Below are 19,125 nucleotides of genomic sequence, written 5' to 3'. Positions count from 1 at the left end.
TCAAGAACTACAGGAAACGTATTAACTCTGTAATTGCAAACAAAGGTTTCTGTACCAAATATTAAGTTCTGCTTTTCTGATGTATCAAATACTTATGTCATGTAATAAAATGCAAATTCATTTCTTAAAAATCATACAATGTGATTATATGGATTTTGGTTTTAGATTCCGTCTCTCACAGTTGAAGTGTACCTATGATAAAAATGACAGACCTCTACCATGCTTTGTAAGTAGGAAAACCTGCAAAATCGGCAGTGTATCAAATAATTGTTCTCCCCAGGTTATGGTCAATAATATCAAAGGCTGCACTGAAATCTAACAGTACAACTCCCAGAATATTCTTATTATCAATTTTTTCAACCAATTATCAGTCATTTGCATCAGTGAAGTACATGTTGAGTGCCCTTCTCTATAAGCATGCTGAAAGTCTGTTGTTAATTTGTTTACAGAGAAGTATCATTATATTTAGTCAAACACAAACTTTACCAACAGTTTGCTAAGAGCTGGTAGCAAGCTGATTGGTCTGCTGTTCGAACCAGTAAAGGCTGCTTTACCGCTCTTGGCCTGAGGACAAGGACTTTCCTCTAGGCTCAGATTAAAGATATGACAGATAGGAGTGGCTATAGAGTCAGCTAAAAAAGTGATTATTTATTAGCCTATTGTATATAAGTATTTTGGTCATGCAACAGTATAAATGATTTTGCATGAGGCCTAATTCACATGATATGCCTAACAGGTGCTGTAAGATTACAATATAATGTATCTGCCAGTTTGGAAAAGCGTAAACAATACTATTACGTCCGTAGTTGGATGAATGAGACCAAAGCACAGGGTGGGAAATTATTTTTAATACTGAACTCCGACAAAACAACAAAATACAAAACCGAACGTAAAGTTCTGCAGGGCTAGACAGCAACTATGCAAAAACAAGATCCCACAATCTAGGGTGGGAAAAGGGCTGCCTAAGTATGATCCCCAATCAGAGACAACGATAGACAGCTGCCTCTGATTTGGAACCTGATAGGTGAGAATTGTCTGTTAATTGAATTAGAATATTCCGCCCTGAAACATATAACTGTATGGAATTGATTATAATGTATAAAATCATAATCAATAAATGTGTAGTCCTAGTCAGAATTAGGGTAAAACAATATGTCTTTATGGTATTTTAAACACAGACTGAGCTTGGTGCCGACCTGACTTGAGATTTGGGAGAGAACAGGGAGTATGTCTCAAGGACAAGGTCACTATCTCTGTTGGCTGGGTAGTGAGACAGACAGTGTGTGCGTAGCAGGACATGTGTGTGCGTATGTTTGTGTGTATGGTTCTGTGAATGTGTGGGCATGAGAAGTCAGTATAAAATTAATTGTTTTGTATTTTTGACTTTAGAACGTTCCCGCGAATAAACCTTTTTTGACTACTTTAGCTGGGCCTCTGTCTGTTTCATTCGACCAGGATCTTACAAATTCTGGTTTGCAGACAGAGTAATATACTTAAATTGGGTTATGTACCTGGAGAACATAATTCTCTTATCATTTGGTCCTTCGAGCCGGATCTCAATACCTGCCTCTGTCGTCCCAAGGAACTGCTGAGAACCGTGCACAGGCGCATCCAGGATCCGTAAGACAAAGACCTGACCTCTGAATTGAGGGTTTATTTCAGGCCAGTGGATGAACTGGTACACGACAGAGGTTGTGACGAGATCCAAACTACATTGCTTTTCCCAGTCTATGAGAAGGTCAGTAAGGCTTTATTCACGAATTTGGGGAATTGACGCTTGAGCTACATTCAGAAATATATTTGATTGCTTTTGTGTAGTTTAGGTGTTGATTTTAAATTCCCGTAGTAGAGGGCATTCTTACCTGGTGACCTATCTTTAGAATTTTGTATAGGGAAAAGTTTTAAAGGCAACAAAGTATTCTATGCAAATGGAGGTAGGAATTGGGTGTAGAGACACCTAGGCAACAATAGAAGGGGGTCCGTAATGACACCGGGTATCTGCAGTACCAAACTATACTAAAGAATATTAAAGAATATATTAGAAGGTCCGTAAATGACGCAAGGTATCAGTGACACCAAGACTATCAGTGGACACTACACTACCTGTATAAACTAAAGAAGAGAGTGAAACCTAATATAGCGGAGTGAGATACTAGATATTAACGTCAAAAGAACAAGCAACAACAGAAAAATAGGCTACTGAAAATAGCTTATACTGATGAGACTTATTGTCCGATTAAAAGACACCTCTATAGATAAAGTTTCAGGAAAGGAAAAACACAGAGGTTAAGAGATAGCAAGATTTTCCGGAATGGCACGAAGGTATCTGCACGCACTACCAATGGAAACGATCTAATGTTGAGACCTAAACGATAAATTGGCCAATATACATTAGCCGATCAAACATACTAAGATCTAACTGTAAGACCTAAAAGTAAAACTGGTTGAAGTAATTGATCTAAAGTATATTAGTAGGAAGGGAGGCAAGAACTACCAGAGGCACGCAAAATAGGTTAGACCATTCCACGAAAAGAGCACACACATAGGGAATAGTGACATAAGAGATCAGAGTTTTAAGCACACACATAGAATAAGAAGATAATTATTTGTGTGTGAGATAGATATATTTATCAGTCAAAAGTCATAAGGAGAAACTAAGAATAAGTAGAACGTATAGTTGTATAAAGTGTGAGAAGTAAATAATGTATCAGGATTCATACAAATAATTATTGTAAAATTAATGGGGTATTTCTCGACATAGGTTCAGGAGAGCTCCTATAGTACTTGGACATTGGTAAAAAGCACATACATATATCATAGGAATAGATACACCTAGAGTGAGTTTGAGATTAAGCATAGAAACCACAAGGTTTTACTAAACATGAGTAGTAAATCCTCAATGGAGGTTCCGGAATTAACTGGAGATGAGCAGGATATGCATTTAAAAGATCAAAGATATGGGCCGATAAGCAGATAAGCAGCAGGCAGAGGGGCTAGACACAGCGAGGGTATGGTTAGCCGAAGCGAGGAAGAGAGCAGAAAGAGAAAAGAAAAAGTAAGAGGGAAGATGTAAGCAGCCAGAAACTAGGACAGAAAAAGGATAGGGCTAGCTGTGCTAGGGAAAGTCAGGAAAGATTTAACCGAACTAGGACAGGATTTAGCAAACGTATTGAGAAAGTGCATAGAGGTAGAGAAAGGGAGAAAGTCAAGAAAAGTGGATAGAAACAGACAGAATAAAAGGGGAGATAGATGCTTTAACCACAACAAACCGGGTCATTTTGCTAGAGATTGTGAGGCACCGTGTAAACACTGCAATAAAATAAGCCATAATCACTGAGCCTGTAAACAGAGAGAACAGGTTGAGTCAGAGCATCTGACCATAACTATCGGGGTAATTCTAGACAAGCATAAAGGATCAGACGATAGAAGGATCAGACGATAGAAAATGTTTGAATTGCAATGAGAAGGGACATTTCCCCCGGGAGTGTAAGGCTCCCTGTAAACATTGTGACCGAGTAGGAAGCAAACACCACAATTGCAAACATAAGGGGAAGGTCAGGCCGACAATCGGGAGAGAAAGAGAGAGACAAGGACAACTAGAGCGAGATTAATGAGATTCCTCGCTGGGGAAACGCTTGGACCTTTAAATTAGGGCTATTTTCTGGGAATTGTCTCGGTGCTGGAGTTTACGACTGCAGAAATTATAATAATAGGGTTATTGGCGCCTCTGTCTCTTAAATAGTGCTGTAGGTCCAGGGGTAGAGTTTTTGCCTACAACGCGGGAGACTCGTGTTCGTATCTCAGCCTTGGCACCGATAGACTAAAATTCATTCTGATTGTAATTCAATTACTGATATGTTTTGCCGGGAGAGAGTTAGTTAGTGTTTGTTTAGGATATAAACTGAACGTTTTAATAGCTTGTTTAGGTTAAATTGAAAGACTAATCCATTCTAAATAATAGCGGGGCGATTTCGATGGAATACGTTGTCTTCCCTAAACGGTCCGCTGGAACAACGTATTGGGAATGGAGTCGTATTTAAAATACTGAATCATAGGAGGGACATTACTTGAGTACGATAGAGTTGTGCCTATCGAAATGTCATTACGTTATAAATTTAGCGAAGTACATGGTACTTTTGAAATTTGGAGTAGAGAAAGTTTGAAAGCTTGCGATAGACTTAAAACGGAGCTCGGTTTGAGTAGAGGGTACGTTGCAGGAGAAATAACGTAAAACTGTGTCATGAAGTAGAATACACAATAACGGTACTCAAATTGATCTAACAGATGTTCGGATACAGACTCTTTTCTGTACTTCTGGCAGTACAATTTTGATTGAGAGATGTTGATTAATGTTGTAAATTCTGTTCAAGATCAGACATTCGTATTCTAAACATTATAATCTGTTTCCATTACGTGGAACCATGTCCGGTTGGTAAAGGGGATTGCAGATTGAGTTAATTTTATTTTAAAGGGACAGTGCACATTAATCACAGTTGTGGGTATCTAATGGCAGGATATTCCTATTAAGAATTTTCGGAAACCGTCTGCAGACGGACTGAATGGGTTTCATATATCACCATTGAGGAAATCTAAAACTGATGATTGGAAGGAGTAAAATGGAATGATCATTAGGTTTTGGTTGTAGTTAACGTTTGGGTTACTGAATCGGGGTAGTTTGACAAAGGTATTTTTGGGGGAAAGTAATGCTTCATTGTCTTTCTGTTGAAATGTTTTCCGGGGCTGTAATCTTGAAGGGAGCGAGTGAGTGAGATAGAGGCATGTTTCTACCAAAATTGAAAAGGTCTGGATATGTTGTTTGTTTTTAGCTTTAGGGTTTGTGGAGATTTCCATTTTTCTATAGACACGAAATCTTAAAGGGGTACACACATGTGGAATATGAGAAGTTTTATTTTCTGAGTTTTAATTAAACGTGAATTATTTTGATAAGGGAATGTTCTGGGAATATATCAATTGAGTGACATGACTGTAAAATGGTGGTATGACCTTTGACCTCTATCGTGGCTTTTTCCTTTGTGGTCTGATCAGCCTCATGGGAGGGCCATTTGGATAAGGATTTAAGGTCATTTGTGATACTGATTTGAAGGTTATTTGAGTAATTGATAATTATGAACGAGTTTATAGTTCCTTGACATAGTTGTCAATTTGAACCTTTGAAAAGAAAGAAATGGCATAGCCTTGGACTCCTCCGATGGCCATAAGGGTACAATAAGTTCTCTTTGTGGAGGTTCCAGAGTAGTAACTGTGATCTGGTCATGTTATTTGAAACTGTTGTTATATCTTTTGACCAGTAGTAGTATTTTTTATATTGGGTTAAAGATTCCCCTGCAGTGGAGGGACTTAAGGCCCCGTATAGTCAACAATTAAACATGTCTTTCCTCAGTGGAATGTGTCCTGAGATAAGCTGTGCCATTAAACAGAACTTAGTAGGGTGGGGGCGAGCTAGGAGAGGTGAAGAGATAAGCAGTTCACTAGGAGCAGCAAGACTCAGAGGAGAAAGTGGAATTGAGGCAGGACAAATTATGGGGAGCGGGGGAATAGACTCTAGGAGGAGGAAGAGGTTCAGGATTCTGTTGTAAACACTGACTGTAAAGGTTTCGAATTGGCTACTATTGATTTGGTATTACAACAGGAACAGAAATCCTATTCATCATCGATAATAAATAGGGGAAGATATGGTCCTTTGAGGTTTGGACAGGACATATTTTTAGCAAACAGGGCAGGAAAATACATTGAGATAGAAAAATAGTGATTTTATAAGCCTTAAGATTATTTATGAAAATAAATAAGTTGCAGTTCTTAAGGATGGTAAATTACTGTAGATAATGCATCCCACACTATGCAACATATATTAAATTATTGATGAGACTGATTTAAGGTTAACCCATGTTATTGTTAGATGAAATACAGTGGACTCCCGAAGGAGAGATTTCATTAGTACAGAAAGCAAATGATATGGTTAGCATTTGTTTTGGCTTCATTTGATCATTAAAATATTTTTTTATTTAAATAGTATAAAGTGGACAGGGATATATGACATCTGTGGTGATTCAGGATTATTGATAGGATCGAGATTCATTCACCTATGTGAATTCACCTATGTAAGGACTTTAGATTATTGATAGGATCAAGATAACCTTAATTCACCTATGTAAGTACTTTGGATTATTGATAGGATTGAGATAACCTTAATTAACCTATGTAAGGACTTTGGATTATTGATAGGATCAAGATAACCTTAATTAACCTATGTAAGGATTTTGGATTATTGATAGGATTGAGATAACCTTAATTAACCTATGTAAGGACTTTGGATTATTGATAGGATTGAGATAACCTTAATTAACCTATGTAAGGACTTTGGATTATTGACAGGATTGAGATAACCTTAATTAACCTATGTAAGGACTTTAAAAAATCCATGAGTTCAGATAAAGCCAAACAGTGAGACACTTAGTTAATGTTTGGAAACAACACATAGTTGTTACGGACTGTTATGAGAAAGAGCTACAGACAGATAGGGGAAAGGGCAGACAGAGGAGCCCTCCCCGCACTGCTGAGACCTTGAAGGTCAGGAAATGAGCAAGATAGGAGTGACACAGAATGGGTAGATAACAGTTACTGAGTGGACCCTAACCAAAAGTCAAAAGGGGTATGAAAACTTAGTTGGTTTCAGGAACTCTAAGATCATAGAAAGCAGCACAGATAACTCTTAACTTTTTACGGCTGCAGGGGCAGTATTGAGTAGCTTGGATGAAAAGGTGCCCATTGTAAACGGCCAGCTCCTCAGTCTCAGTTGCTAATATATGCATATTATTATTAGTATTGGATAGAAAACACTAAAGTTTCCAAAACTGTCAAAATATTGTCTGTGAGTATAACAGAACTGATATTGCAGGCGAAACCCTGAGGAAAATCAAAACAGGATTTGGGGTCTGTTTTCTATCACTGTAGATGATTTAGAGTTATGGTGCTATAGGTCAGAGGTAACCAGCCTGTTAAATCAGTTGTTGTCCTTCACTTCCCCTCACTACTTCTCTCCTGCAGATGTGAATATAATAATGAATAGTGTTAACGTTCACTTCCTGGACTCAGTAATTTGACGTCCAATCTTAACCTTTCTAGCGCACCCCTCAACAACATACCGCTGAAAAGGCAGCGAGCTAAATATTTCTTTTTTGTTGTTGAAATATGTAACTTTCACACATAAACAAGTCCAATACAGCAAATGAAAGATAAACATCTTGTTAAGGTTAACCTCTCTGGGATATGTGGGACGGTAGCGTCCCACCTGACCAAAAGCCAGTGAAAATGCAGAGTGCCAAATTCAAATAAATTACTATAAAAATCTAACTTTCATTAAATCACACATGCAAGATAGGAAATTAAAGCTATACTTGTTGTGAATCCAGCCATCATGGTAGATTTTAAAAAGGCTTTTCGGCAAAAGCAAATTAAGCTATTATCTGAGGATAGCACCATAATAAACAAAGAGGGAGAAGCATATTTCAACCCTGCAGGCACGGCACAAAACACAGAAATAAAAATATAATTTGATGAGCTTCTTTTGTTGGCACTCCAATATGTCCCAAAAATATAAAAAATGGTCCATTTGTTCAATTAATTCCGTCGATATATATCCAAAATGTCCATTTATTTGGCGCGTTTGATCCAGAAAAATACCGGTTCCAACGTGCACAACGTGACTACAAAATAACTCAAACGTTACCTGTAAACCTTGCCATAACATTTCAAACTACGCCAAATAAATAGACATTTTGGATATATATCGACGGATTTAATCGAACAAAAGGACCATTTGTGATGTTAGTAGTAGTCGATGCAGTGACGCAGACCTCCATCTTTCTTTCCCACGAAGAAGAAACCTTTAACAGATGGGGATGTTGAGGAGCAAATTAAACCTGCCTCTAGAGACTCCCAGATGTATTTGTCCATGACTGCAGCTTCAGGGATTGAGAGGGACTAAAGACAGCCCCGGGAAGGGGTGGAGCCGGGTAGGAGTTCTATGGCGCAGTCGTCTGGGCGATGAAGAGGAAGGGTGGTGGCTTGCCTCTTACTGAAGGCCTCTCAGAGGTCAAAGTATTCGGGAGGGAGAGAGGAGAAGTCTTTGTCTTCAATGGATGCAGGGGGACGCGGCAAGACTCTAGGAGGGGGTCTTAGACATTTAGTCTGGCAGTTCTTACCCCAGTCTAGTAGGTGTCTTGTGGACATAGAGCTAGGTTATGTAGAGCTAGGTTATGTAGAGCTATGTAGAGGTTGTCCCAGTGGAGGGTTGCGTGTAGTGACAGACGGTGACTGGGTAGCCAGGATGTTACTGCACAGTTTGTCAAGCTCTCCCCTTGTCCTAGCACGGAGCTAAGGAAACCGGGATATTTGGGTGGTGTCAAAAAAGCACTGTCTCACGCGTTCTTGGAGGCGTTGTCGATCCTGATTGCCAGCGTTATCAGGGACTCGAGGTCCTCTCCCAGTTCCTGAGAGGACTGTAGCTCGAATACCAGAGAGCACTGGGTCAGGAACACCTTGCATCCTCCTGGGTGGCCGTCATACAGCTCGGGGGCTGGGATCTTGGGTTCCCAGTGCAGGTTCTCTGGAGGAACTACGGCAACGCCTGTAGCACTGGGTGATGAGACTTTGGCATTGGCTCCTCCTGGACTGTGGTTGGAGGGAGTCAGTAAGTGCCCGGAGAGTTTCTGATTTCTGGAAGAGTTGTTCTTGCTGCCGCCCCAGAAGTGCTCCTTGGTGGGTTACAACATCTTTGATCTGGGTGATCTCTGCATGGTCCATGTTGTGGGCTGAAGCTTGCTGTGACATGGTGAGGTTGGACCCAGGTTCAGAGAAGAGAGGTTAAGGATAAACATAATACCTTACTGAGAAACGGTTACGGAAGGATTAGAGTAACACTGAGAAAACAACAAACACTAAGTCTCAAAGACTCTCTCAGGAGACAAACGCACACAGTAAATAATGCAAGCTTCAGAAAAGGACAACAGAAAACAGACCTCTTTTAACAGGGAAATCATAATGCGTAAATAGGACACACCTGAGTGTCGTTAATATCTCTAAGACGGCCTCTGCCGCCCTCTGGTGACAGGTGGAACCATGACACGTACTGTATGGAATGTAAATATGCCATAGAGAGATGGATCAATGTAAATAAATCAGTAATGAAAAGCATTGCATACTCGGGTGTCAAAGCTGATGTGAGAGAAAGTGATTTCTGGTTTTACTTGCTTGTAGTCAGCATTAGGGCAGAGATCGAGTATGTGGTGTGTGTGTGTGTGTGTGTGTTTCTGTGTGAAGTGATTTACTCTACTGTCGCAGGATAATCCCTCATATAAAGCAGTGCTGTTAAAACAAATCTTAGATTAATAAAGACATGAGTTCCCAGAACCGGACTGGAACCAATCCTACATTTCCCATAGAGATCGCTCCAGATTCAAGGCCGTCAAAACCGTCCACTAAGTGTGAAAATAGTAATCGCAATGCCCAGAGCTGGAATTGAACATGGAGTGTATGGAGGTGAAGCTAATTGATTAAACAATTGCACCATATGTCCACAATGAGTCTATCAAGGCAAGTCTTAATTAATGGCTAAACTGAACCGTGGAGTTGTTTTTCTGTTTAAACCCTCTCCCAAACTTTAATCCTTCACTTCGGGATTAATCAGGATAAATTGTTTCTGTATTCCAAACCTTAACCCTTCACTTAACCCAGTCTGAAATTATTAAGGATCGGTGGGTCCCCACAGGACGGTAGAGCTAACGTAGGCTAATGCGATCAGCATGAGGTTGTAAGTAACAAGAACATTTCCCAGGACATAGACATATCTGATATTGGCAGAAAGCTTAAATTCTTGTTAATCTATCTGCACTGTCCAATTTACAGTATCTATTAAAGTGAAAGAATACCATGCTATTGTTTGGAGTACAGTTTTGAACATGAACATGTATTATTAATACAAAAATTAGGCACATTTGGGCAGTCTTGATACAACATTTTGAACAGAAATGCAATGGTTCATTGGATCAGTCTAAAACGTTACACATACACTGCTGTCATCTAGTGGCCAAAATCTAAATTGCATCTGGGCTGGAAAAAAAACATTATGGCCTTTCTCTTGCATTTCAAAGATGATGGTACAACCAAATACCAAAAAACAATTGTTTTTTTCTTTGTATTATCTTTTACCAGATCTAATGTGTTATATTCTCCTACATTCCTTTCGCATTTCCACAAACTTCAAAGTGTTTCCTTTCAAATGGTACCTAGAAAATGCATTTCCTTGCTTCAGGGCCTGAGCTACAGGCAGTTAGATTTGGGTATGTCATTTTAGGTGAGAATAAATCAAAAAGGGTCTGATCCTTAAGAGTTTCCGTAGAGTTGATTCTGTGTTCCTAATATGCCTAAACTTGTGAGGGAGCTGTGTGCCTAAATACAGGACTGCTATGGTGAGCACTATTACCATCAAGTAGACTTGGGTTTGCTAAGGCATTGTGGATGGGGATAGCTGATGGGTGTAATCTGTGAACTCCAGCCCCAGGGGTTGTGTGTTCAATCCCAATGATAGGCACTTGTTTTTGCAATTTAGAAATTTGACTTTTTATGCCAAACACGTCGGAATGTTTGGAACAACTTTGAGGCGTTTGGAGAAAGGTGGAAAAACGTCTAACACTTCAGTGAAACTGTGAGAGCTTGTTGGGATTCCAAATGATCCACTTTAGAAAACAGTATCACACACACATATTCTCTCTCATGTACAGTCAGTGATAGCCATGTGGCTTACCAATGTATCAAATGAAATGAAATGTTATTTGTCACTTGCGCCAAAAACAACAGGTTTAGATCAACATGATCAACATGAGGGGAGGGGGTCATTGCAAATAGTCCAGGTGGCCATTTGATACATTTTTCAGCAGTCTAATGGCTTGGGGGTGGAAGGAGCCTTTTGGACCTAGACTTGGCACTCTGGTACCACTTGCCGTGCGGTAGCAGAGAAATCAGTCTATGAGTTTGGTGACTGGAGTCTTTGACAATTTTTTAGGCCATCCTCTGACACCGCCTAGTATATAGGTCTTGGATGGCAGGAAGCTTGGCCCCAGTAATGTACTGGGCCGTACTCACTACCCTCTGTAGCGACTTACGGTCGGATGACGAGCAGTTGCTAGACCAGGTGGTGATGCAACCGGTCAGGATGCTCTCGGTGGTGCAGCTGTGGAACTTTTTGAGGATCTGGGGACCCATGCCAAATCTGTTTAGTCTCCTGAGGGGGAAAAGGCATTGTCGTGCCCTCTTCATGACTGTCTTGGTGTGTTTAGACCATGATAGTTTGGTGGTGATGTGGACACCAAGAAACCTGAAATTCCCGACCCACTCTACTATAACCCTGTCGATGTAAATGGGGGTGTGTTCGGCCCTCCTTTTCCTGTAGTCCACAATCATCTCATTTGTCTTGCTCACGTTGAGGGAGAGGTTGTTGTCCTGGCACCGCACTGCAGGTCTCTGACCTCCTCCCTATAGGATGTCTCATCATTGTCGGTGATCAGGCCTACCGTCAGAAAACTTACTGATGGTGTTGGAGTCCTGCTTGGCCACGCAGTCTTGGGTGAACAGGGAGTACAGGAGGACTCTGGCACACACCCCTGAGGGGCCAACTTGTTTAGGGTCGGTGTGGCAGATTTGTTTTTGCCTACCCTTACAACCTGGTGTCAGCTCCTCAGGAAGTCCAGGATCCATTTGCAGAGGGAGGTGTTTAGTCCCAGGGTCCTTAGCTTAGTGATGAGCGTCGCACTATGGTGTTGAATGTCGTCAATGAATAGCATTCTCACACAGGTGTTCATTTAGTCCAGGTGGGAAAGGGCAGTGTGGAGTGCAATAGAGATTGCATCTTCTGGTTTCTGAGATAATGGTGTTGATGTGAGCCATGACCAGCCTTTCAAAGCACTTCATTGGCTACCGACGTGGGGGCTACGGACGTGAGTGCTACGGGCGGCAGTCATCTAGGCAGGTTACCTTCGCTTTCTTGGGCACAGGCACTATGGTGGTCTGCTTGAAAGTTGTAGGTATTACAGACTCGGCCAGGGAGAGGTTAAAAATGTCAGTGAAGACACATGCCGTTTGGTCCGTGCATGCTCTGAGTACACGTCCTAGTACTCCATCTGGCCCCACATGGCCTTGTGAATGTTGACCTGTTTAAAGAAATGACCTAAAGAGCACGGGACTGCCATGGAAGTTGAGTTGCATAGGAAACCATTGTCCTAGTCCCTTTCCCGATCCCAAAACCAGCCACGTCCATGGCTCCTTCACCAGTGTACAGCTGTCTCTCTAGGACAGTGGTCACCAGCCGGTCGATCGTGATCGACTGATTGATCTCCAAGACATTCCTAGGCAATTTCTTCAAAAACGCAATGATGAAGCTTGTATTCCTATTTTTATTTATTTGTCTATTGCTGTTGGCAGTATGTGCACCCAATTTAGCTGCCCTGCTTGCAAAGTGTTCCCATTGAACCATTTCATGTGTCTGAAGGTACAAACTCTGCCTTCCCGGCAGCCCGGAGAGCAAATCAAGTGCACTATAGGCAAACAGATTTCTCCGATTGTCTGCATTAACGTAGCAGGCGTAAAAGACAGCTAAAGCAAATTTGATGTTGTGAGATTTCACAACTTTTCAAATATGCTGTTTTTATGAGTAAGTTCATGTTTAAGTTTTTATTCAGCACTGTCAACACTTTTATCGAGCTTATTACCAGATTTAAATTAAAGTACCGTTTTTATTACTCACTATTTGAGTTTCGAGGTGCTGGTCTGTTCCAAAATCTTTTCCCTCACAACATTATATACCACAGCAATAAAATATATTTTTTTGACACAATGGATTCCAGGATCTGCTCATGGGTACTTGATTTACACTTGTAAAACAAACAAACAAACACACACAGACACACAGACACAGACACACACACACACAGACACACACGCACGCACGCACACAAACAAACAAACACACACACACACTTCCCCTTGGTGATGTGATAGTTTCTCTTACAATGAAATTGAGAGACGTATCTAAATGACAGTGGATACTGGATTGATATGCTTGGTATGTCTGGATGGCAGTGGACTGGGAGTTGTGGAACAGGGAACATCTGGTGCCTCGCTGTGTGTCTCAGAGCTGTGTTCCAGTCTGTTCGCAGAGTAAGAGGATGATTTGCAGCCAGTTAGACTAGTAAACGGTGGGGCCTGATCTATTGGATGTCAACAATGGCTCGTCACTGATGGGAGTCATATTCCACCATTATATTTACAACTCAGACTGTATCTCCTTCCAGAGATGGGACAGGGTTTTTGCCTGCCATATGAGTGCTGTTACACTCACAGATATCATTCAAACAGTTTTAGAAACTTCAGAGTGTTTCCTATCCAATAGTAATAATGATAGGCATATATTAGCATCTGGGACTGATTGACAGGCAGTTTACTCTCGGCACGCTATTCATCCAAATGTGAAAATGCTGCCCCCTATCCCAATGAAGTTTTAAGGTGGAGAGAAGACTGCTGAAGCATTCACGCACATAACACAATTGACACACTTCAGTGGATATGGTTTGACAGGGAGTGCAAGGTTTTTTCAATAAGAGCAGGCTTTAGGGAGAGTTACTGGGTCTGCCCCAGAGAGGTTTTCTTGTAATAAAGAATGAAAACAAAGGAAGGATTTATCCTACTCGACCTCAGCCCACTGAAAACACTACAATTCTCTTCTATGTAACTGTCAGGATGTCTGCCATAGTGACAATGTAACATCCTAACACGTGTGGAACAACGGCATGAAATATTGTGATTCCCGGTGTGACCCGTTAAGAATTCCCTGACCCTCCTTTCCTGAATCCCTCCAAAGCTTCTGGACTTCAGGAGTTTTACTAAAGGGTATATATGCCTATTGATGGTAAATGACTTTTCTGTCTCCACACACACACACCCAAACACAATCTAGCAGAGACAGAGGTCTCTTTCGAGAGTGTGAAAAGCTGGTCTCTATATTGGGAGGTTGTGAAGACCACTGATTTTCCTATCATTCCATGGCTTTTATGGGCCTGACAGGGCTGCCAGGGGGAAGGAAAGAGAACAGGGAAAGAAAGACGGGAAGTGAGAAGGACAGAGGTAGCGACGAGGGGGACATTTAAATGAATTACACAGAAAGAGTTAGAGTCAGACAGAATGATGGAGGGGAGAATTGAGAGGATTAAAGTATAGGAGAAAGACAGACAAAGAATGACTTTGTCCTGAATCTGCAGTAATCTAATAAAAATAAATGTACTTGTGTTTGATCCTCTACTTTCTACACTGGGAAACATCGGAGAACAGGAAAAACACATGCACAGATGAGTGGTGACAAACTGATACATCTTATGTCACTCCAATATGTCCCATAAACATCACAAATGGTCCTTTTGTTCGATTAATTCCGTCGATATATATCCAAAATGTCCATTTATTTGGCACGTTTCATCCAGAAACACAACGGTTCCAACTTGCGCAACGTGACCACAAAATATCTCAAAAGTTATCTGTAAACTTTGCCGAAACATTTCAAACTACTTTTGTAATATAACTTTAGGTATTTTCTAATGTAAATAATCGATCAACTTTAAGACGGGATGATCTGTGTTCAATACAGGAAGAAAACAAACTGAAGCAGGTCACGCGCCTCTATCTAACAGTACACTTCAAGTTACCCTCGTTCTGGATGGCCGTACTTCTTCATTACACAAAGGAAAAACCTCAACCAATTTCTAAAGACTGTTGACATCCAGTGTAAGCGGTAGGAACTGCAATAAGGTCCCTTAGAAATCTGGATTCCCTATGAAACCACATTGAAAAGAGAGTGACCTCAAAGTAAAACAAATCTGAATGGGTTGTCCTTGGGGTTTCACCTGCTAAATAAGTTCTGTTATACTCACAGACATGATTCAAACAGTTTTAGAAACTTCAGAGTGTTTTCTATCTAGATCTACTAATAATATATCATATCATACCTTCTGGGGATGAGTAGCAGGCAGTTGAATTTGGGCATGCTTTTCATCCAAAATTCCAAATGCTGCCCCTTACTCTAGTGAAGTTAACCCACAGAATTTCAAGTGTAAAATCTATTTTATTCATGGGGTATCTTTGTTAGAACTATGAGCAGTTTGATCTCATTTAGCTGTTATCCTTTGTCCTAAACTTTGTATGATCTCATTTAGCTGTTATCCTTTGTCCTAAACTTTGTTTGATCTCATTTAGCTGTTATCCTTTGTCCTAAACTTTGTTTGATCTCATTTAGCTGTTATCCTTTGTCCTAAACTTTGTTTGATCTCATTTAGCTGTTATCCTTTGTCCTAAACTTTGTATGATCTCATTTAGCTGTTATCCTTTCTCCTAAACTTTGTTTGATCTCATTTAGCTGTTATCCTTTGTCCTAAACTTTGTATGATCTCATTTAGCTGTTATCCTTTGTCCTAAACTTTGTATGATCTCATTTAGCTGTTATCCTTTGTCCTAAACTTTGTATGATCTCATTTAGCTGTTATCCTTTGTCCTAAACTTTGTTTGATCTCATTTAGCTGTTATCCTTTCTCCTAAACTTTGTTTGATCTCATTTAGCTGTTATCCTTTCTCCTAAACTTTGTTTGATCTCATTTAGCTGTTATCCTTTGTCCTAAACTTTGTATGATCTCATTTAGCTGTTATCCTTTCTCCTAAACTTTGTTTGATCTCATTTAGCTGTTATCCTTTGTCCTAAACTTTGTATGATCTCATTTAGCTGTTATCCTTTGTCCTAAACTTTGTCACTTCCACTTGATTGAAACACTTCCCACAGAAAAGTAGCTTGCATCTGAAACAGGTGTCAGGGTTCTGTTCCATCTGCCAGTTTCTCCTCCCCGCGAGCTGACTGCAATTTGGCTCGCTCAATGGCTCACATGGGATCTTTGTTGCTGCCTTGGCCCTCATTTGTCTCTCACGTAGCCCGTGTGCTAAACTCATGATGAAGTATCTCCTGCTCTGTGCTCATGGGTGTTGTTCATGCACTGCTTAGACAACACGTGTGCGTTGATAGCAGCCAAGTCAAGCATGTTGTAGAACACAGCAACGGGCCAGCAGCGAGTTCCTCCTTTCAACTAGTACAGCCGTGCCATCTGAGCCTAAACATTATCCGACACTCGCTCACCTGCTGCCCGAAATGGACCGTTTCCCAGATATGGAAAGCCATTCAGCATGAATCAGTGTTAATGTTACGTTCCCCAGTTTCTGTGGTGTTGTGGGTTTGTATGTTTGTGTATGTATTTCAGGAAATGGCTTCCTGGATTCCCCCAAGCATATTGGAGGTCTTATCCTGCCCACTCATTAAGGGATACAGCTGTCTTCAATTGCAGACTCCTTCTCCAGCTGTATAAAAGCCAGTGTTCCTTTGCTTATTGAAATGTCCTGTATTGTTTGTTCCTCAGAAAGAGCATCTGGGTATGCCCCAGTATGGTTTGTTGCTCAGGGAGAGCTTCTTTGATGTTCGTTGTTAGTTGTTGCTCAGACAGTTTTTGTGAAGTATTTTTTAGCCGGTCCTGCGGAGGCATGTTTATGTCAAAAGGACTGTTTTGATTATTGAAACTGTTTGTATTATTCTGTTTAATTTGTTCCCAGGGGGGAAGGGGAAGGCCCCTTGGGAGTGCTTATGCAAGAGGCCTGCGGGCATACATATAGCTCTGTCTATGCACTCTAGGTAAGACCTGGGCGCACCATCCCCTGTATTTTGGTTAGCACGCAGGTGGTGTTAAGAATAGATCAGTTGTGGGTAGGCAGGTAAGGTAGGAGAGGGGACTCTAATTTTTACTTTCTTTGCTTTGGTTCCGTCCTGCCCTTTTCCCAAAATGACCGTGCGAAGGAATAAATTCCCTGTTAACAGTCAAATTCTCTTCCTCTGTCATCCTTATCCGGCACCTACAATCACATACCTCATTCACTCCGCGGGGACTTGAGAGTAGCAGGGTGTTATGTTCCCTTCAAGAGGCGTAACAGTTAATACACAATCACAAGTAAATCCATGAATATTTTGTTTCAGCAAGGTCATAAAAAACATGATTCAAGACACTTTATTTGAAAATAACAGAATAGCATGTTTTGAATTGTATATATGTGTGCTTAGTAGCCAAGGATATGGCTATGCAATGCCAATCTATGGCGGCTCCATGCCAGTGACATCAAATTGCCCTACCACAGTCAACCCACTATTTTACAGTAAAAATGTATGGAGCACCCCAAGTGTTATTCTAGGAATACGTTGTATTTGGAATGCTGGCCATGCTGGCTACAAGCATTTTGCTACACTCGCAATAACATCTGATAACCATGTGTATGTGACCAATACAATTTGAATTGATTTGATTTAAGTGTGCCTTTAAAACTAAATAAATCACTGACAGTGTCACCAGCAAAGCACCATCACACCACTTCCTCCATGCTTCACAGTGGGAACCACACATGCGGAGATCATCCGTTCACCTACTCTGAGCATTACAAAGATTCGGCGGTTGGAACCAAAAATGTCAAATTTGGACTCCAGACAAAGGACAGATTTCGACCCGTCTAATGTCCATTGCATCTTGTTTCTTGGCCCAAGCAAGTCTCTTCTCATTATTGGTGTCCTTTTAGTAGTGGATTCTTTTCAGCAATTTGACCTTGAAGGACTGATTCACACAGTCTCCTCTGAACAGTTGAGTTTGAGATGTGTCTGTTACTTGAACTCTGTGAAGCATTTATTTGGGCTGCAATTTCTGAGACTGGTAACTCTAATGAACATATCCTCTGCAGCAGAGGTAACTCTGGGTCTTCCTTTCCTGTGGCGGTCATCATGAGAGCCAGTTTCATCGCTTGATGGTTTTTGCGACTGCACTTGAAGAAACTTTCTATGTTCTGGCAATTTTCCGTGTTGACTGACTTTCATCTCTTAACAAGATGTTTATCTTTCATTTGGCTACATATCCCAGAGAGGCTAAAGCAGAGAAAAGCAAACTTAGGGAGAAGGCTTCTAATGTTAACATGCACAACAGAAGGCTTCTAATGTTAACATGCACAACAGAAGGCTTCTAATGTTAACATGCACAACAGAAGGCTTCTAATGTTAACATGCACAACAGAAGGCTTCTAATGTTAACATGCACAACAGAAGGCTTCTAATGTTAACATGCACAACAGAAGGCTTCTAATGTTAACATGCACAACAGAAGGCTTCTAATGTTAACATGCACAACAGAAGGCTTCTAATGTTAACATGCACAACAGAAGGCTTCTAATGTTAACATGCACAACAGAAGGCTTCTAATGTTAACATGCACAACAGAAGGCTTCTAATGTTAACATGCACAACAGAAGGCTTCTAATGTTAACATGCACAACAGAAGGCTTCTAATGTTAACATGCACAACAGAAGGCTTCTAATGTTAACATGCACAACAGAAGGCTTCTAATGTTAACATGCACAACAGAAGGCTTCTAATGTTAACATGCACAACAGAAGGCTTCTAATGTTAACATGCACAACAGAAGGCTTCTAATGTTAACATGCACAACAGAAGGCTTCTAATGTTAACATGCACAACAGAAGGCTTCTAATGTTAACATGCACAACAGAAGGCTTTTAATGTTAACATGCACAACAGAAGGCTTCTAATGTTAACATGCACAACAGAAGGCTTCTAATGTTAACATGCACAACAGAAGGCTTCTAATGTTAACATGCACAACAGAAGGCTTCTAATGTTAACATGCACAACAGAAGGCTTCTAATGTTAACATGCACAACAGAAGGCTTCTAATGTTAACATGCACAACAGAAGGCTTCTAATGTTAACATGCACAACAGAAGGCTTCTAATGTTAACATGCACAACAGAAGGCTTCTAATGTTAACATGCACAACAGAAGGCTTTTAATGTTAACATGCACAACAGAAGGCTTCTAATGTTAACATGCACAACAGAAGGCTTTTACAGTTGCAAAAGTCAACAAATGAGAGTGCCTGGGGACACACAGAGCCTGGGTTAAACTCTACATCACCAGAGGA

This window comes from Oncorhynchus kisutch, linkage group LG27 (assembly GCF_002021735.2).
Source record: "Oncorhynchus kisutch isolate 150728-3 linkage group LG27, Okis_V2, whole genome shotgun sequence".
Classification (NCBI taxonomy): domain Eukaryota; kingdom Metazoa; phylum Chordata; class Actinopteri; order Salmoniformes; family Salmonidae; genus Oncorhynchus; species Oncorhynchus kisutch.
This window is presented reverse-complemented; position numbering follows the sequence as displayed.